Here is a 22,227-nt window from a genome sequence, read left to right as displayed (position 1 = left end):
TCCTCGGCAGGAGCCAATGGATCCGCACTGTCCAGAGACCAGTCCCCCTCCCCTCCCGGCGGGATCCAGCCTCCAGTCCCCGGATCCCGGCCGGGATCTGGATCCGCTCCCCAGGCCCCCGCTCCAAATCCCGGCCCCGCTCTCCAGCTGGATGCAGCCTCCCAAAGTCGATCCTCTCTGCCTATCCCCCAGCCGGAGGCAGATCCTGATACAGCCCCAGGGACAGGCTCCCCTGAGCAGCTTTGAAGAAGCCCCCCCTGAGATCCTCCTCTCTCGGATCCAGCCCCACGGGAGATCCCCTCTCCGGGGGCCGAGATCCGCCCGGTCCCACCCGTGCTCCCCCATAGCCCGTCTAGCAGTGTCCGTCTCGGGCTCTGTAGAGAGACTAGACAAAGCAAAGCAGCCCTTAGACGTGTTTGGGAATGAATCCCGGGGCCGTAACCTCCCTGCTTATTTGCTTTTCTATTCACCCATCCATTCACACGCTTCCACAGTCCTGGTGGGGGAAATCGCCCGGGTCTAGGCTATTATCCCGAAGGATCTCTAATAGACGGGTGCGGACAGACGTGGCGGCTTCCCCGAGCAGGGATCAGCGCTGCTCTCGTGTCTTACCTTGTCACCGTCATTGTCACCGCTGGGTGAAAAAGATGCCCGACGGCTTCTCCGCCTGCTTGATGGGGGCACTGAGCACAATGAATGCAGCGTGGGCACCTCCCGGGCGGCGCGGACAGCGGACACGTGGGCGCCCGCTCGGCTCCCACGGGGCTCCCCATCGCCCGCGCCCGGCGCTGGGTCCAGCCGGGCTGCTACATCCTCGCCCCGGCTCTGCCAGCTGCAGAAACGGACCGGGACGCCCTGCAGCCCACGGCAACGCTAGCCTTGTGCCTTGGACCGCCTGAGAAAACTCTTTAAATAATAATGATATTAATAGCAACACCAACGGCGGCGGAATAGGTTTCTGATAAGAAGAGCTTTCAGCTCTGATTTCATTTTTCAGCACAAGGATGTCGGGCTGACACAGCCCATAAAGGAGAGTATCAAACCACCCAAACACATCCCCTGCCTGGAGCCTTCACCATTCCCACGGAGATGTTCACTCTTCCTTGCGTGTGTATCTTAAAAGCAGAACCAAATTAGACGCCAGTTGTACCGAGGGCACATTTATGAGAATGATCACAGAAACAATAGCCGTAATAATAATAGCAATAGTAATACAGTAACCACAACAATAATACCAACAATGATGCTTACGATAGTAATAACAACAATAATACCAACAATGGTGATTACGGTAATAACAACAACAATAATACCAACAAAGGTGATTACGGTAATAACAACATTTGTAACAACAATAAGAATGACGAAGATGGTAGTAATAGTGCTGATGATAATGGTAATAATGCTTCTACTATTAATGAGGATAGTAAGCATAGTCATAATGCTGCTACTACTACTACTGATGATGATGATAGTAATAATAGTAATATTACTACTACGAATGATAGTAATCATAGTAATAATGCTATTAATACTACTACCACTACTACTACTGAGGATGATAGTCATACTACTACTACTACTAATGACGATAGTAATAATAATACTACTAATACGACTACCACTACTATTGATGATGATGATAGTAATAGTACTACTACTACTACTACTACCAGTAATAAGAACAGTAATGGCGATGACAATAATAATATTGTTTACGGATGTTCAGATGAAAAGCATAAGCTAATTTCCAGGACCTGATCTCCTCCTTCCCTCCCCCCTGAATAAATAAATACATCGACTGAAGCAAGAAAGCAGCGCTCTAGGCAGATTGTTCCCTTAGGCAGCCTCTCGCTTTTATCGTAATAAAGAACATTTTGGAAGGGGAAAGCAATGGAGAAGTTACCCACAAGGAAGTTTAACACTAGAAGAAGTGGCAGGGACTCCCTTGCAGCGCCCAGTCTAACGGAGCTGTGCTGTCTCTCTAGGGCTGGGTGATATTTATGTATTTGTTAAAAACACTGGAAATGATCAAGCAGCTGGTGCTTCCACTTAAGTTCCAGGTTAACTGTCTTGTTACGTGCATTTGGTTTAAATATCTGGTATTTAAATGAGCGGGGAGCGCTGCTCCAAAACTTTTATTGTCCCGTCATTTTTTTTTTTTTTTTATAGTATCCCTTAATTTGCATTATGTCAACTTGCAACAGCAGGGATCATAAGCGCAGGAACGAGATGCAAAGCCACCACTAACACTGGCATGCAGGGGATACACTCACTCGCCTCTCCAAAGTAAGGATCTGCTGTCGATTAGGAATGTTACAATTTCAGGAGACTCGTAAAAACAAGAAAGGAAAAATCATCTGCTTCCAAAGCCAGCCCCGGAGTTGTTAACAGGAATTAGACGCTACAGTGAAATCAAAAATCCTTTAGAAATGACTTGGGGATGCTCCGGATTCTGATTCTTCCCTGCTCCTAGGAAACTCCAGGACAACGGTGTCGAGCCAGCCCGTGACTCTAGAGGGGTCAATTCCCAAAGGATGTACACCTGGGAAGCCGCACATCAAGTGCCAGTTTGTCATTCCACGGAGACCGGTGTGAATCCGAAGTAATTTGGAGTGGCGCTACTTCGGATTTAATCCTGGGTAATTGCCCGGAGCTGAAGTAGGTTTTCGTGATGCTTATCTATATGTACATAAACATATATTGAAAGCACACCCGGAATCAGCAGCAGTCCCGTGCTGCTGTGTAGCTCCCCATGACACCTGGGAGCCAGACGCTAGCCTTGGGGCAATTCTACTTCGCTCAGGCACAGAGCACAGATCTGCGCCCCGCACCGGCCGCTGCTACCAGGGGCTGTGATACCGCCGAGGGAGCCAGGGCACAGGCGACCTGCTGTGTGCATTTAGGGGCAGTGCTTTCCCCGTGTTTCCCTCCTTTACCCAGGGATGAGCCTGCACCCACTGGATCGGGGCAAAATAACGATTCCGGGCCCGATCCTGGAGTCATTTGCAAGCAAAACTCCTCTGGGCTTCACTGAAAGCCTCCCGTGACAAAGGACTCCCAGGATCAAACCTTGCTGATCCATTTCCAGTGCTTTCATCGGGAGAAACTTTCAGCCCTTTTACATTTTTTTTCCTTCTTTTCAGCATCAGAGCCAGCAGGGATGATAGGGTCATCGGGGCTGCTGAAGGCTGCGCTCCAGGCTGGGCTGGATGGGTGTCTTAGTGCAGGGCTCGTTAGAGCAAGGAGCATCCCAGCTCCAGACCCTGGGAGGACAGCCTGGGGGGAGATGAGTGAACCTCTCCGGTGTGGTGTTTTGGTTTGTTGTTTTTTTTGCCCAGAAGCGTTTAGACTTTCCCCAGCCCTGGACTTTGCAGCCTGCAAGGGCTGGGCAATGGGCTGATTCATGGCTGGAAAGGTACAAGGAAGGGGAGACAAAAAAAAGGCTCAAGTGCCTCGGAGCTCCAAGCCCTTGCTAGACGTGTCAGCGGGGCAGAGGCAGAGGCTGCCTTCCCGTCGGGGCTGCGCTGTGCGCGGGGCACCGGGCACCGGGCATGGGGCTCAGCTTGCCCCGATGACCCTGCGGCCGCCCGTGGTGCTGAGCCAGGCAGAGCTGCAGGGCCAGGCGGGCTTTCTGCCTCCCCTGCTCCCTTCCCGTCTGGGCTGTGCGGCACTCAGCGGCTGGACCCAGCCCCGGCGACACGCCCGCCGTCCCCGCGCCCTGCGAGCGACTTCTCTCTAAACTGCGCGTGGAGTGACTCCGGATTAACCCCCGGGGTGGGGGAACTGAAAGCAAAAGCGGGCCGGGAGTGTTGAGACCCTCCGCACTGCCCTCTTCGTAAATCTCGACTGATGATTTTTAAATTCTGCTTTAAAAAAATAAATAAATTAAGTCCCGTTCAACACACTCGTTACAGTTGTCACTTGCTGATCGTCTTATTTGTGTCCCCCCTTCCCCCCCCCCCCCAGCTGAAAGCAGACAGGCTGGGGCAATCCCGGCTGAAAACCATTCAGGATAAGCAAATCAGCAAAACATATCTAGAAATCGGTTTTTCAGATGTGGTGCCCTTCTTGGTTAAAACGTTGCTAATTGCCAGCTTGCTCCGGGGTTGCCAAACAGAGCAGCAAAACCTCCCCGCGTCACGATCGTGTCTGAAAGCCTAGGAAACGTGTTTTAGTCCACTACTGAGGTTTCACCCATGGCTTAAAATAGATTGCTGTCCTTTGACTACCGAATTAACAACGTGGCTTCAGCTCCTAAGTATTTGCCTATTAAAGTCAGCGGGTGTCTGCTTGAAAACCCGATGGTATGATATGCAGACCCGTCCTCTTCTTGCACAAATCACCCCAAAGAGACAGATCCCTGCCAACTTCCTCTTTACATTTCAGTCCCACTCACACAACAGATGCAGAACATGCATAGGCTGAGAGAGCACGTTTCATTAAAACAGCACAAAAGTCTTTACATAGCGATAAATTAAGTGCTGGCTTGTTTGCAAACTAGGGTGACTTCCATGGTGTAAATAAATTATTCCATTTTCAACTCCAGCCCCTTTCGCCCACCATTGCTGCCCTGTGGATGCAGCTCAGGCTGCTCCAGTGAGAGTCAGCATTTCCATTATAATTTCCTATTTTCAAGAGTTTTTACAGTGATCATAAAATTCAATCCAGGCTCCAAACTTGGCATCCTGGGGCTCCTCCAGGGAGTCAGTCCTTTTTGTTGTATTTGAAAGAGGAAACCATTTATCTGTTTTTACATTACGAGAGCGCAAAGAAAAGGAAGCAAATGCAGAGTTTGGAGAACTTTTTTTTTTTTTTTTTTTTTTTTTTGCATTTTATAACCCTGATTTCTGTTCAGTTTTATGGTATCTGCCACAGACATTAAACGAATGTACTGCACAGTAATTAATAACACATGAAAAGTCATCAGGTTATATCGAATCCAGAGTCCACAATCAGGACTGGTCACATGAAAATAACTTTTATCTTGCTAAACTGCTTTCTTTGCTAAACTGATAATTTGTTGGTAACTGATCTACAATATGGAGCGATGCCCCGGGGTGTTTGGGTTAAAAATGACCTGGTCTTTTTGTTCAATGGAGGAATGTTGTGCATGCACTAACATCTATCAACAATTTCATAAGTATGCAGGTGTTTAGGCTGCAGATTTTAGGGGTCTATACTATAGTCCCCTTAGTGTACAGTGTATGTATAGCAGTCAAATAATCTTTGGATTTAGGTGTCCCTAAGTATTCATTTATATGATGGATTGTAATTGCTCAATGGTTCCTCTGGAACCATTATAGTCTATCAGGTCAAAAACCAGCTTAAAAAAAAATCCTTAATACAAAGGCAGCTGAAGTGCTTCATGTATGTCCCATGTGCACCTATGTCATTTCCATGTTGATGCAATGGTGTAACTAGCTTGGCATAACATGAAGATTTTAGAGGCATGAGTTGGGATGGGCATCTGGGGCAAAGAATGGAGTGAATTAAATGCCGGTGATGCTTTGATATCACACACCATTCACATGGATTCTGTGTGTAGTACCTATTCTACCTTCTGTAGTGGTTTAACACATTTATTTTACAAGTCTTGAAACACCATAGTGCCATTTCACTACTGTCTATCCTGGGTGGTGGGTCATGGTAATGCTTTCTTTGGGGCGTGTTGCTGGCACATGAGAGGGTTGAAAATATTCACAGCAGGCCAAGAAAGAAATGTTTCTTCAATGGGTGTACTTTGAAAAAATTGGCAGACTTCTGACATTCAGGGGATTGGAACGCGGAGAGGAGAGCCTTGAGAAAAGGAAAAGAATGTGGGCGAGTGTATCAAAGGGGCATAACACTTGCAATTTATCACATGGCTCTTCAGCTGATGACATAGTTACTGCTTCTGTATGTATGCAGAGATAAACACAGAATACAGAGCTATATACTATAGAACACTATGTGTACATGCACATACACACACTTATGGGTTAGTTCTATTTGTTCAAGGAAGATAATATATCTTAGTTTGTGCTTGCATATAATATGGAATAGAAAAATGCAGGACAGCATCTGTACTGCAAAGCACTAATATCGTGATGAATAATTAATAGTGGATTTTGGAATTCTTTGGGATTAAAGGCAGGATTTGCCTGCAATCTAGTCACTAAAAAGGGAATAAGAATCAGGATTGTAGTGTTCCTTTTCTGGTTATAGCATTCACTTACTGTGATCTCAAGAAGGTGATTTGGAGTCAATAATGTTCCCACTGCAATGTGAGGAAACTCACCTCTTGACTTCATATACATTTGGATTTAGATTTTACTATATTTTTACCATGATTTATCTTTTTCCTACAAATGAGCAATATCAGATGTACCTATACCACAGGAATACTCTGAAAGCTGGTCTGACTAAATAAAACCACTCCTGCACCAAGGAGATCTATTTGGAACAACGTCTGTGTGTATGATAAATTTATATAAGGCCTTGTCCATACTAAGCAACTCCATAGCTTTAACTTCCCACCTGTGCCTAGTCCCTGTTGGAGTTAGAAGTGGTAACAAGACCCCAAGTGTATCTATTCCATTCTGTTTATCTGAGTTCTTAAGTTTCCTTTGTCACCGCAGTAAGCACCTTCCAACAGCGCATTGAAGGATTTGACTAACATCTGTCACATACGGTTTGTTCTCTCTTTCATCTTTTTCCCAGCAGGGTGATGGTATATATAGTTTAAGGTTCTGCTTTGCTAAGATTGTCTGAATAGGGTATTATTTAATGTATATGCTGCTATATGTTTATACTAGAGAGGGTGGGTTGAAGAAGTGTCCCTTGTACTTAGAACCAAAGGCAATGAAGTTTGCCATGGACCCTTTGCAGTACGTGGATATGTCTTTGGGGAACATGGGTATGTTCCAATGTTACACCAGTCCCTGAGCATGCTTTGTCTCCTGTATAGGTGAGTTTTACCCTGATGAGAGAAAGTTTAATTATGTCTGACAAGTAGAATTGTCACTGCTGTAATCATCCTGGAAATATAGACAGCCTTGTGTGTATCCCAGGCCCCAGTCCAGGTCCCTGAAGCTAAGGAGTGAGACCTTCAATCAGTATTTAATGGGAAGCCAATGTATGAGAGGGACACAGATTGGAGATTTGTTACTTACCACTGTGTCAACTGGCTTGTAATAACTGCTAATCTTAGAAGTCATCACACTTGTTCCATCACAGGACCAAAAGACACCATGCACTGGAGCCAGATTTTCCTGGCTTGCACAAATATATCATCAGTCCTTCATGACCAGGACAGGGAACAGTGCCACTTCGCATACCGTGGCAGCAGCTATGAAGCTATACTTGATCAGCAGTGCAGATCTACTGGTAGTAGGATGGGTCTAATCTATAATGTGAATATGGCAGTTTTTACCATGCTGTCATCTCTCTCTGATCCTCTGACATCTGCCACGATCTCTTTCCTCCCATAACACAGTGACCATGTTTTTGAGGATCAGTCCTGTCCCCTGCTGTTCTCTCACTTAGGGAAGCTGTTGACTCATCTGTATGACTGTATCAGTTCTGGGATTCAATCCTTCTTCCATGTGAGTTTTGCTATTGATCTCAATGGCAGTAGTATCCAACCACTGGTGTATACCTTTGCTGCAGATCCAGTTCGTATGTTTGTACTTAGTGGAAAGGTGCTAAAATAACATAAAGTGTTACTGCTATTAATAAATATCTATTAGTATTGATTACATTTACTTAATTCACTGGACTCACTCAAGGACATCATTATGATGACCAGGGCAAATATTTCATTATTTGAAACTTCCCCAAATGAAGGAAGGTTGTTGAGGGACAGGGGAGAGGAATAACTATTTTAATTAAATACATAGTTACCCACAATGTCTTTCCTGTTTTTATCATATTCTAAATATATATCTCCTCTGTAGACACAAATGACAGTTTTAAACTTTTTTTAGCTTTAACTTTATAAAAGGAAACAAATTCCTATTGAAAACTACGTGGAAATAAAGCCAGTAGATCAGCTAAAACTCACAATCACAAAGGAAGTGGTGAATTGCATAAGAAAGATGATTTTCTAACATACCCAGTTATACTGAAGAGTTGCAGATAAAGGTCAGCTAGGAGAGGGGTACCTCTTGCCATCAGGTGATCTTAAATACCAAATAGGCTTTAATATGTGGGCCCAAGGGGAAGGTTAAGTAACAACAGAGTTTCAACCCTCACCAAGAATTTCCTGCTATTTGTGGTTTAAGGTCAGACCCTCAAGGTTATTTTAAGATAGGTTTTGCGTGCAAAATTGTAAGAATATTACAGCCTGAACATTACAGGATAGCATGGGATCATAAAATCTTGTCTACAGACACAATCCTGAAGAAAACTCGCCACCTGCTGGTCAGAGAACTATTAGTTTCATGTGTCTCTAGACAATATTTGATAAACGAATGTCATCGCCGTTCAAATCACTCATATTTCAAATCTCTACTCCATTTCAAACATGCATTCTGCACTTCTTGGGCTGCATTCTTAGTTTAAAAGCCAGATTTTTTTTATTAATATCACTATATGACTCTTTTACCCTCATATTTTTTTCTTTAAACACACTGTTCTAGCATGAATAATTGCCTCCTGGGGTTAATGATTTTGCATGGATGAGTTATGCTCCATATTTTGGTCTTCTCACTTGAATTCCATGTTTAGTTTCCTCAAAGCCAGCTCTCAGTGTAGATGCTTTGTGAGAAAATGTATCAGGAGTCCTTGTGGTTTCTATAATGATGTTAGTTTTTCTACAGACCAAATGCAAAGTCAAGACTAAGTAAGATAACTAGTTTTACTGGAGATATTCTTCATTAATGAAGTGAAAAGAAGAATGCCTAATGTAATCGGAGTACAACTGATTTTCCATTACACGGACTGTAAATGATACCAGAACATCAATGTTATGGATTTTTTAAAAATTCTGTTCATTGTATTTATTGTTTTTTTTATTTAGTAAATCAAACAGAAATGTCATGTAAATATGTTACTAAAGTCCCTTTCATTCTGAGACCTTCCCTAGGAAGATGCTCATTGATTTCAGTGAGGGTTGCTATAGGTCCCTAGGCAGTGACTCAAAACAGGATGTGTCCATTCTTCTATACTGACCTTGAATTTAGTCTTTATTGGGGTGGATTAAGACTGAAAAGACTCTGGGAAAAACGAGTCTTCAGAACCACCACAAAATAAAGTTTTACCTTTCACACAAAGTGCTTTTCTTCTTGCAAGATGAAGGAAACATGAAAGGCTGATATAGTCTTAATTTGGTATTAACCATGAGAGGAGAGATCAGAAAACAGGAGGTAAACACAGAGGATACTGGCCACAAATAAATCAAAATTGGGATATAAAGGAAGATGATTGGCATTGCTAGCCATATTAGGCTATAATTACTTGCAAAAGAAAATTTGAAACTAAAAAATGTGGAATTTAGCTAATGTGTTTTTTGCCAAGATCTAGAGGAAAGTTATGGGCCTCATTCTAAGTCACAGTCCAGACAATTTGTACTGGCAGCAGGTGTTTTTACATGGACTCTGTTTGTCTTCACTGAGTATTGGTGAAAAAACTAAAGCACAAAAAATGATGTGGGAAACAGGAAAAAAGAGAGCTCCAAAAAGAAAAGGGAAATTTAGCCCATAACATTAAAGAAGAGGAAGGCTAACACGGAAATACTAGCTAAAGGAGCCAAAGGAAATAAGGTAAGGTCCTGAAAAATGAGAAGATGATGGGAAAAGAGGACTATTACAAAGAGAAAAGGGCACAGAGGTGAGAAACCTCCAACATGTATATTTCTGCTGTGTTTTCCTGTAATAAAGGGTATTCAGAGAACTTTGAGCAGGAAACAGCAAAAATCCTATGAGGAAAACGATGAATAAAGGGTCTCAAACTATTATGTAGTGGGGGCTGGGGAGTTTGCCTTCTCCTGTAGTTAGAGGTGTGGCCCTCTTCTTTGGATCTCTCAAGCATATTTAAACAACTCCTGCAAGCCACTGACCACCATCATCCCACTGCTTTACCTCTGGCAGGTTAGCATGCTATGCCTTGTCATTTTGTGACAGGGTGGTATAGTTTTAGGAATAAGTTAGACAAGGATTTATATGGAATGGTTTGGATAGGGATGATCCTGCCTCAAGCAAGCAGTTGAACTAGATGACCCCTGGAAGTCCCTTCCAGCCCTATTTTTCTATGACTCTATGAAAGAGGTGGCAAATACACATGACTAAAATGTACTACTCTTTCTGAGAGAGGGAGGTGACATTTTGCTGTGAGTTAGGAGTTTTGGATTTAAGCTATGGATCCATTATTGAACCCTGCAATACTCTTGGGTAAGTCACTAATATTTCTCTGCTTCCACTTTCCTATCTGTAAAATGTGGCTATACCCATTTGCATAACAAGTGGGGGCTGTATTGACATTCAGTACCACATATCCTGGAGGATAAATTAACTTCCAGGAGTCCATTTCTCTTGTGACTTCGAACAATTCTTCTCCCAGCTAGTACAGTATTTACTGCTTGTCTAGACAGCAGGTTGGTTTAGCTTTAAATTATACCAGGGATCAGGAATTTTATGATGAAATATTTTTGTTGGAAAATGTCAGTCTGTCAAAACTGAAATTTTTATCAGAAACATACCAGTTTCAATAAAGCGTTCATCACATAAGGGCTTAGGATGGAGATTCTGATCATCTGGATTGTAGAAAACCCCAGTTCAAACTGCCATCCCATCTGAGCTCCTCAAATACACACAGTTTAACACTCATTCCATGACTTTGTTTTTTCTGGTGTCAAAAATGTACTAGTCTACCCAAGAGAGATGACATAAGTCAGAGATCCTAAGGGCAAAGTCAAGGGGTGCACTCTTACTTCTTTATACCACATGCTGTGGCTGCCCCTAACTGCTAGTCAGCTGCTCAGCATTTACTGTCTTATATGCGGTGGGGTGAAGAGGAGCAAGGATGAACTAGAACTATGCTTCCCTTTGTGGGCCACTTAGGAAACAGGCCCATGTTGCATTTGCTTAGAAGGTAAAGCATCTGGATGACCCCAGGTGATGTAATGATAATAACAACTTTGGGGTGGGAGTTTTGGGAGTGTATTTTGAGGGGGGTCAAGAAAAGTGTGGGGGGAAATGTTGAGAAAAGTAGGGTGATATGGACTAAGTCAGTGTATAGGTGTTATCAGTTATTAAAGGCAGTAAAATTAATGTGTGTGTCCAGTTTAGGCGGATGCATTACAAATATTCCAGGAGACACCAATGGCTTTGCTATGATGCTTTCCAGAATGAGGGTGCTCAGTACAGCTCTCAGAGCTGTCCTCAGAGTCCTTTCAATTCCATTTTCCCATTGCAAAGCTATCTAAAAGAATTATCCTGCATCTTTTAATCTTTCTCACATCCTCAATGCTCTTTGAAGGAAGTATCCAGGTCATCTGTGAGCAGAACTAAATTGAGCCAAGTAGTTATAGGCATTGGCAGAATGTGGTCAAAACAGTAGCAATTAGGAACACTGGGTTATAAGCCCCTTGCTAAGTATTTAAAACCAGTCACCTGCTGCTACACAGACTCACTTTGTAGTATGCATAACTTGCCAAGCTCTGTCTTAAAATGAGTTTTTTTGAGTGGTTGGTTTTTGACACCCCCCACCCCCCATACTACTGTAGGAAGTCTGTTTCAAATCCTTACCATTCTGATGCTTAGAAAAATTAGCCTAAATAACTAGTTTATACCTTTTTTGTTCTTATGCTAACATTATTCTGTAGCTTAAATAGCTTTTCTCATTCCCACCAATGTATTTATAAGGAGCAGTTACACCCCTTCTCAGCCATCATTTTGCTAGGCTAACCCAGCTCCAATTCTTTTAATCTCCAGTCCTCCTTTGCTCCTTCTCTGGTTGGAAAATAATCTTTTTTAATGTGAGTGACCACATATCAAGGGCCAGGTTATCAGGTTAATCATATTGCCACAAACTGCCTTAGTCATCTGAGTTTATCCAGTTGCCACTGTTCTCAGTGCCCCCACCTGGCCACAGCTGCTTACTGGGCATGCCTGCCTGCTTTTAAGACGCAGTCCTTTCAGTGCCAGCAAGCTACTCAACAAGCCAGACCTCCCTATCTAGCCCTGGGCTTCCTGCTCTGTTTCTGGTTTCCTCGGCCCTGTTTGTTTGTTCGTTCGTGGTTTCATTTGCCCTTAGTTCTGCTTCCTGCCTTCATCCTGGTGTCTATTCTTGGTTCCAGACTGCCTCGCCAGCTTTTGGACCCCTTGTACTCCACACCCCTGACTTCTGATAGCCAACTCCTGACTTGGGGCTTAGGTGGATGATCGCTAACCTTCCAGTCCCTGTACAATTACAGCTGCCTGCTCCAGACCGCCTGGCTAGTAATGCTGGTTTGGATCCCTGCCCCCTGTTTCTGCTGACTGGCCTGTGTTTCAACCCAGGGTGACTGCCTATGCCACAATCTTTTATAGACCAGTCCCTTGTGACCTGCCTGCTCCTGATCCCCCGACTCCCAGATCCAGTCTGGACCCTTGCCTCCCCAACCTTGCCTGTTCCTGACCCTTGAGGCCAAGCCCTGACTGCCTACATCCCAGCCATTCCCCTGATACCAGAACAGTGCATGATATTCCAGATGAGGTCATACCTTGTACAATTGTACAAATACCAAAAAATTGTGTTCACGAGTTGGAGGAAGGACCACAATGTTTGCAGTTACAGTTCCTTGCCTCCCTCATTTATATAAGCAAGTAGACATAGTGAAGGACAGCGACACCCAGAGAAGGCCTGGGTGGTTAAGCACCCAAGTGCTCAGCCTGTTTTTCCAATTTAATTTACTTAAACAATTTTGTTGAGGCCAAAGTGTCCCCAAATAGATCGATCCTGTCCTTGCACACCACAGCACATGCTGTTTGCTGTTTACAGAGCAGCTGGATTTATTCCCTCTTGAATTAGGCCTTTAGTCTCTTTCAGCTTCCTCTTGCTCGTCTTCTCTGGCTTGTGTGACCATATGCACTGGGTTTACTCTATGCAGGAGAATCAACACGATTGTTACCTATCAAAATGGTGCAACTTTCTTGGTGCTGGCAGATTGAGACTCTGTCTCTTTTCTTGAAATCAAGATAGAGACCACAATACTCTCCAGACTTGTGTTTCTAGACTGGTTGTATTTCCATTTGGGATCCTGTAGCATCTTTCAGCAATGCATGGATCTTCTTGAATGTCCACATTGAGCAGCACAGGGCTTGTTCTAATCACAAGGCCAGCCATTCCTGGAGCCTCCCAGCCAACTAGGATGCCTGAGGTTCAGATGTATTTAGCTGTGGCTTAGTTTTGTATGTTTTTCATTAGCTTCTTGAAGGGAGTAACATTTTGTCTTCTTTTGACCACTGTCTGATAGAACTGTGGATGCCTTCCCCCCTTCACTAGTTTTGGCATAGTCTTTTTAATTCTATTTTTTCCCACAGCAAAGCTATCTAAATAAAGATCTGATTATGCAACTTTGAATCTTTCTTTCTCACTTCCTTTGTACTCTTTGAAATATGTGTTTAGGTCAGTTGTGAGCAGACTTAGGTGAATTTATAGAGAACAATGTATCTGACAAATATACCTTTTACTGGCTAATGAATTAGCTACAGAATTACATGGTTGGGGTTTTTTTTTAATTATTTGGACTTACGTATTTTAGCTTTGTAGGGCAGATATGACCATTAGATCTCCTGTATAACACAGATCAGACCATTTCAGTGGATTAACCTTGCACTAAGCTCATTTCTGCTTGGTTCTATTTTAAATTATTTGATGAATGGTTTATGCAAATGTATTTCAGCCAGTGGATTGCTTACAAGCTACTAGCAGTGAAGATTGCTCTTAGTATTTGCTCATAATTTGCTATTTACACTGTTATTGGACCTCTAAATAATATGGTATTGCTCTATGCTCAAACTGCATAAACTCTATTTGGAGAGTTCAGAATGATCATGTTATCCTTTCTGATGCAAATATTAACAGGAATATATATTTATGCATATATACATTTTTCCCTTCCACAGATTTTCTTGCAAACAAAATTCTGCTCCCAAAATGCTCTAAAAAGTGAGTAACAAGAGGTCACAAGTAAGATCAAAGCAACTTAAATATCACTGTTGGTTTGCAGGCAGCCAGTCTTTTGAGACAGAGTTTTCCACAAATCTCAGTGGTTCAATGAGACAATCACTCAGTTCATGTTGGACTTGAATTCCATATAGCTGAAGAGTATTCTGAGAGTCTGGGATATGCATGGAAGGGTTAATCTGGTCCAAAGAAAACAAATAAAGTACAGAAATTAGCCAAAATAGGCTTTTCATTATTTTACTTTTTGTTCTTTAAATTCTCATTGCTAACTCATGGCTGACTTTGCTTGGCTTACTAACGAAGAACCAAGGCAACTATCCTTTGTTCCCACATCTCATGACCACAACACTCATCTTGTGCTATTTTTCCAATGAATGGCTTCCCCATACTGCTTATGTCTTCCATCCTGAACTGAAGGATGCAAATAAAATAGCGTGTTCCCTTGTCCATTCAGTCCTTGGCTTGTCTGGTCAGGCTGCCAACAGACTTGCCAATGAGTATCAATAACCAAGGGTGTAGTCTTTGCAAAGCATAGCCGTGTCTGGTCAGAACTGGCCTGAGACCATCAAATTTATGTATTTATTGAGTATAAGTTTGATGTTATGACTCACTGATTTCTGTTGACTGTGCTTTTTCCTAACACTATGCGAACTTAAAGAGGTCTTTCAACTTTCATTAAAGATGAATCATTTGAAGGGGTTTTGTTCTTGGCAGGAATTACTGCCACCATTAATTTAGCATGAAAACAAAGCTAATCAGTGAGTTCAGCATGTGCAGGATTCATTCTTTAAAAGGGAAAATGCACATGGCTGTGGCTTTGCTATCTTCCATGGCAAAGGAAAGGACATTAAATGATGGGACTTTTTTATGGTGCTCAGTGAGAGAAAAATAACTTGTGGTAGATTCATCCCTTTGCCACCTGTTGCAACCCTGATTAATCCCTCTTGCTGGACCAGATATCTATACTGGACTCGAGTCTCATGTCTCATGCACTCTTGGCTAGCTAGGGCTGGAAGAGTTTAAGTACTGTGTCTCTGACTCAGAGCCTCTATGAACACTCCTGGCACAGACCCTATGTACTTTTTCTTCTTCTCATGTCTCTCCATCACATTTGACCATTTTGTTACATGCTTATGCTTGTTTAGTGCTTTGCAAGATCTTCCATTATACATGTGCCTTCAAGCAGCAGGCATTGCAGTAGGTGTTGTGTAATCTGAGGCTCTGTGCCACAGTCACAGGTGGTTGAACCAATGGTACAGCCAAACTTCTTCAGTAGTTCCTTGGAGTGTCCAATTCCAGTACACGGGCAGTTGAGACATGATTACTTTTGCCATGATTTGCCAGCCTATTGTGGTAAAGACTCGACAGCTGGAATGCCCCTTTCTTTGCTGTCGGGTTTTCTCTTTAGCCTTTTGTTCCACATCTGTAGTCATGTCCCATTGGGTGTGGCATTGAGAGGTTGGTTGCTGGTGAAGAAGCTCCTGCATGACTTCAGACACTTGTGTGCCATGGGATGGTCATACAACAGGTGTTTTACATCTTGAGTTGGTCACAAAATGGGTGACTCACATCTTGAGTTTGCCTCAACACCCACTTGGCATTGAGAGTTCAGTCTGATTTCCTTTGCTCTGAAGCTAGCGTTGGCTCTCCCAACCCTTGTCAAGCAGGTGCCGTACGCTCTCAGGGCTCTATTCGAGTGGTTGTCCTGCTGCTTCACTAGTTCCCTCATCAGGAATCATGTAATAGTAAGCAAAGACTCTGCAAGGGAGTTTCTGAACATGCACATGCACACTTCACTCATAGAAAAAGAGACATAGATTTGCATAGAGATATAGAGATATACATAAAAATAACTGACCGTTCATACAAAACATTCTCTTTCCAGTGTCCTTTGCACTCAGGGAGCCTTTTGCAGCGCTTGCAGGTTCCAAAGCCCACTTCTTTTCTTGTTGCCCAGTCCAGCCTTCTTTGTCTGGTCAAAGAGAAAACGCTACTAAAAGAAGATTTTGTTTTCTTATTACTTCTATTCCTTTCTGTCATGTGACTCCCCTGGTCAGCTTCTAAGGCACCATCATGCCATCAAAGCTCCCCTGTCCCATAAGAACATCCATTACTTGGTTATCTGTCATCTCAAGTCCAGGTTGGAAAATTGTTCATGAAGGGGTTGTGCAATGCTTTAGGATTGCATTGTCAGGAAAAAGTTGTTCGAGGTTAGCTGTCCTTAACAGCTTTGCATTGTTCGCTTTCTATGATCACCTCTAGGAATTCCAGTCTTGCTTGAGGCAAGAAGGACAGGGAATGCATAATATAGTCTCACATTCAAATGGTGCTCACAGAAGAAATTGAGCTTGTTGTACAGTATGATGCATAACATCATCCATGTACAGCATTGTCAGGCATATGCAGATTTTGTCCAACTCAGGGAAGGTCAGGAGCTTGTCCCTGCCAAATTCTGGACCACTTATGGGGCTGGTTTGACCATAAGGGATGCTTTTTTTTTATTTATTCTCATGTATTACCTGATATTGGCCCTTGCAAGGATGAAGACTTTCTGAGGTATAGTGCTGCCCTAGCTGTTCCCTAACTCATCCCACCTCTTCTATAGCTTTTCCATTCTAAGGTGTCTTGAAGTACTAAAGTGAGGCATAAGTGGGGAACTTGTTTCTGTGCTGAGTGAGGTCTAAGGGAATTCATGGGCTTCATGGAGCTACTTTATCTCAGCTCAAGAGGTATGCAAGGTCTATGTCTCTCTGTAGTATACAACTGGAAGGCCAAATTCTGGCTCCCTTTGGAAGTAATTTGTGGTGGAAACAGTGACAAAATTGTGAGGACAATTTCACCAAGCAACTGGTATAGGAAGAATCCTAGTGCTAGGTATTTACTTCCTAAATCTACACACCAAAGGAATTGCTAGGCAGCCAAGGTTGCAAGGCACCTAAAGCTGACTGGGAGAGAGCAGAGTCATAGCTCCTTCCTGTTCTGCAATGGCTGGTGGTGGAAAGCACTGTACCTTCAGGAGGAGGGTTTCTTAGAGAAATTCAGCCTGCCTCTCTTCTCCATCGGCAGAGCACTCTGGGAGCAGCTGCTGCTGTACAGCACCTCTGCACACACTGTAAAATGATTGAGGTTTATAAAGCCACAATGTAGGCAAACACAGTGAATTAGTAGGAAAAAATACATAGTTTTTATTTGGCAAGACTTGGGTTCTGTGTTTTTCTTGCTTGGATTAATGGCATTATTAAGCATTACTAAGATCTGAAACAGCACAGGGTAAGTATTGCTTACACACCTTTAGCTGCTACTGACAGGCTTTTTTTAATGACATGCTCTGACTTTTCCATTAGGAAATGTGTTATTTTCCTGTATCTTAAAAACTGTCAGGGAAAAGGGACAAAAGAGAGAGGGCTGGATCTGGAAAGGGGCTTAGGGGCTTCCCTGATACTTCAGGTCTCATAGGCTAACGTAGATTCTCAAAACTCTACTCACCTGTTGCCTGACCCAGAGGGCACTTAAATGTCTCCTTGAGGAATCTGAGACCAAGTGGATCCATGCGGGTAGATCTCTATGGATATGTGGAGTCCCACTGAAAGTCATTACGTTTCAGAACAAACTTACTATAGATAACCTGCAGAAAACACAATGTAGAAATAGCATAATCCACAGGCTAAGGAGCCAAGTGATCTGGGGTGAAACCTGGCTCTGTCATCAAGTGGCAAATGCCCAATGACTTCAGTACTCACCCCGCCCATCTCTGTCTGTCAATCTGCTGTGTGGTTTGGGGCAAGACACTTTCCTTCCCATCCTTTTTCTGTCTGTTCTATTTAGACTGGAAGCTCTTGGAGACAGATGCTGTCTCTTTATGTGTGTTTTCCCACTGTCTAGCACACCAGGCCTTGTAGACTCCATGATAATAAACATGAATACATACAAGGACAATATATGCAACAATATATAATTAAGAGAAGCTGCAAACATAAGAATATGGAAGGGAAAGGAATGCTGTGTGATGAAGACCAAATGGGAGAGCGCTCAGCTTGCCAGTCACATGAAGAACCGAGGCATCATTTATTCCTGGGTTATTAAAATGCAAAATATATTTTGCATATCATTTAAGCTGAAGTCTCCATGCCAAATGTTCTCCAATATCAATAGCTTCAGCTGCTCTGTGGAGAATTTAATTCCTACATAGCAGGAAAATATGATTTACTCTCAGTCTTTCACAGACACATTATGATGTTAAAAAATGTAACTGGCTTTCCAGAATAAGTATAGAAGTCAGCTATCAGATCAGTTAAATATGCATTTATAACAGTCTCTCTATCTCTAATTTTGAAAACCAGCTATTTACCTAAGACTTTTTCAGATCTTTTAATAGTAGTTTATGCTGCTTTTCTGAAAAGTGTATTTCATGCACAAATTCCTCTTTTGGTAAAAGAATTGGGCCAAATTCTGGTTCCAACAATGAAGTATGGCCAAGGATTGAACTATATGGTGCCTCAGCATCCCCACCTCCCTTTGGCATCGGCTGGAGTTGAAGGCATTCAGCACATTGCAAGTGCTGCTTGGTATCTAGCAGGAGTAGGACTAGGTCAGAAGTGTTCTCAGTATCATAGTGCTCAGCAGTTCCAGGGGACCAGCAAGAATATATTGAGTATTAGCTCTAGCTCATTAGTGCTCTCTCTCTCCTGAAGCTTCAATTCCCCTGTATAGCCCCATCTTCATTTTTTCTTTTTTTCTCTGAACACAAATCAAATTATTCCTATAATCATTTGTAAATTCAATGTCTTCCCATCTCTCTGGATTCAGATCCTATTAAAATGGCATTCTGCTTAGGAAGCATTCATTCAACTGGGTGGGGAGGAGTGGGGCAGCCCTGTATGTCATGCCATGTCATGGGTGGCCAGGTCTAGGGGTTCCCCAGGGTCAGAAGAAGCAACTAAGATCCAAGGGTGGTGTGCAAAGTCTGAGTGTTGGGGAGCCAGGAGGCCAGAAGATCTGTCTGGGGAACTGAGTCAGAGATCCAGAGGGTCAGGCACAGCACAGGGTCAGGAGGTCAGCCAGATCAAACCAGAGATGGATTAAGGAGCCAAAGGATCAGACCAAACTCGGGGTCCATGGACAAGCTGGTCAGGGAGCCAGAGAATCCAACAGAGGACCAGTAGAGACACCAGATAAGGGTAAGGCAACCTGAATACAAAGTTAATCTTGTTGCCCAGACACTTCCTCTTCCAGGTCAGGGCCTTTTATTGGAAGGGATAAAGGGTTGACTGACCCCGGATATCTGGCCATTCTGGTTGCAGGGTGCGGGCAGGTAGCTAGGGCCAGATATCAGGTTCTGGCTACCTATGTCCACCCTTCGTCAATGTGACAAAGTAATCAGTAAAGCTAACCACACACTATCATGCATTAGCAGGTGCTTCATGACCAGGTCCAGGGAGGTGATACTTCCCCTCTATGCTGCATTGGTCAGGCTGCAGTTGGAGTATTGCATCCAGTTCTGGGCACCTCACTGCAAGAGGGATGTGAATAACCTTGAGAGGGTCCAGAGGAAGTCCACTCGTATGGTTAGGGGCCTGCAGGAAAGGCCCTGTGAGGAGAGACTGAGGGACCTGGATCTCTTCAGCTTCTGCAAGAGAAGGCTGAGAGGGGATCTTGTGGCCATTTACAAATTCATCAGGGGATTGGGGGGGGGGGGGGGGGGGCAGCAAGAAATTGGAGATGCTCTGTTTACCAGGGCACCCTTTGGAATAACCAGGAACAACAGCCACAAACTGAGAGAGCAGATTTAGGCTGGACAGCAGGAAGAACGTCTTTACAGTAAGGGTTGCCAGAATCTGGAATGGGCTCCCAAGGGAGGTGGTGCTCTCCCCTACCTTGGGGGTTTTTAAGAGGAGACTGGACAAGCACCTGGATGGGGTCATATGACCCCAGTGGTCTTTCCTGCCCAGGGCAGGGGGTTGGACTCAATGATCTTTTGAAGTCTCTTTTGACCCCAACAATTATGAAACTACGAAACTATAAGGCTCAGCTGAGGTGGTGGCAGACTGGCTGTGCCAAGCAGGCTAAGGCTGCAGGTCCAAGGTCACAGCCTAGCACTATCAATTCTCTTTTATGCAGCCTGTTAGTTGCTTTTCCTGCTACGGCCTCTTCTCTCTCTTTGGCACCTGAATGACATTCAGGTTGCTCACACACCAAGCTTAACTTCCCATTGCTCTGCATTAGGACATTTCTGTGCCTGAGCTTCCTCATTTGTAAAGCAAAGGTAATAAACCTATCTTCCTGAAAGGTTGTTTTGAGGCCCTTACTTGACCTATCGGTTAACTCTAACTCCCTGTGAGTTTCTGAAAGTCTTTCTGAATTGTGGGCCCCTTTATGGGATCCCTCATGAGCACCCATTAATGGAGGCAGTCATCACCATAAAACACTTGAGTCTGTGCTCTTGTCATTCTTCCTAGAAAAACAGCTTTTTTTTAAAAAAAAAGCATTGTTTAAAACATTGAAAGGGAATGAGCTTCTCATTTATAATATGATCTAACATCAAGACTTTGCTATTTTATTAGAGACTCTCCCACAAAGTAACTGATCCTTATGTTCCCTCCAAATCCAAGATGCAGAAATCATTTTTGCAGTCAGTTATCGTACATCAAAGCCTCCAATAGTGAATACTCCTTAACTGGAGCAAACTGTGTGAGGCAGAGGCATTCCTGTACAGAGAGCAAATGTTCACCACAAAGCCGTGCAAGGGTTAAAGAGTCAGGAGTCCTGTACGACAGCATCAGAGAATGCATATAATCCCAGCTTGATGCAATTACTCTAACATGAATTTAAAATAAAATTAAAGTTAACAGTTTAAACTGATGTTTGAGGGTTTTAAAAAGATTTAGTTTCCTTTGGAACCCCTGTGTTATTTGATCCAGTATAATCTCAGTGTGCACTGCTCATAACTCCTCTCAAGCACTATTACTACTAGATTATGCCCACAGGTTAAGTTACAAATGTCTAAAAACCTTAAAATATTAAACCCAGATTAAAGTGTTCAGAGAATATGGTGTTATTTTAGTCTCCTGCCATATCCTACATTTACTATAAAACTGTTATATTGGCATTCTAATGAAATGTCATAAAGCAAGTATGTAAGGAGGTGTTTTGGGTTTGTTGCAGTGGTATGGAAGCCAAGTTAACATGGCAACCAAAATGTGTAACAGAAACACTTAAATGTTTTTCATAAACTGCAAACCTTGTAAGAGCATAAGAGCACATTGACTACTGGGCAGCATGTTATTGGAACTTATATAGATAGAGTATGTTACTTCATTTCAGATCATTTATATAAATATCTAAACTGAATTATCTGGAGTGAAATGGCAAGGTTTCATGGCTAGAGTCCGCTAGGCTTATTTCTAAGAGTCTGCAAGAGCTCTATTGACTGCCAAAGGAGCACGTGAGGTATAAAGGATGGCTTGTGGTGAGGGAGGGCATCAGCATGTATTTGTGTTTTAAAGTTGTTAAGGGACTGATCTGGATCATCTCAAATGATCTCATTTCTTTGTGGCCCTGACACTCTGAAGACTAGTCATCCCTGCAGAAGATGGATATGGTAACGCTGACAGAAGATGAGATATTCATGCAGCAAGAGGAGGACAAGCTCCCAGACTTTTCCTTGACTGTAATGCACTTGTTCTCTGTTCTGGTTCACAGATGTTTATTTAACTACAAGAAAAAATGCCTTGTTATTAGCAATTATTAATTCACAGCATTTATACACATGCTTCAGGACTGGAGGAGGATGCTTTAATTAGAGTGGTTCTGAGACTGGTTCTAATTAAAGCACCCAGAGTGTCTCACGTATCAGTGTCCCCGTGCTGAAAAATGGCAGTGGAGGTGCTTTAACTAAAGCTTGTTGAACAAACTTTAGTTAAAGTGCCTCTGCTGCCATTTTTCAGCATGGGGATGCTAATACATGAGATGCTGGAGGCTGCTAGAGCATGGTAATTACAGCATGTTGGAGCAGCCTCACTGCAGGGTGCACGTGTATAGGTGCACTCAGTAGCAAAGACAGCTGGGGCCAGTGATGCTTGG

Source organism: Alligator mississippiensis, chromosome 1 (assembly GCF_030867095.1).
Source record: "Alligator mississippiensis isolate rAllMis1 chromosome 1, rAllMis1, whole genome shotgun sequence".
Lineage (NCBI taxonomy): Eukaryota > Metazoa > Chordata > Crocodylia > Alligatoridae > Alligator > Alligator mississippiensis.
Note: the sequence above shows the minus strand (reverse complement) of the source record.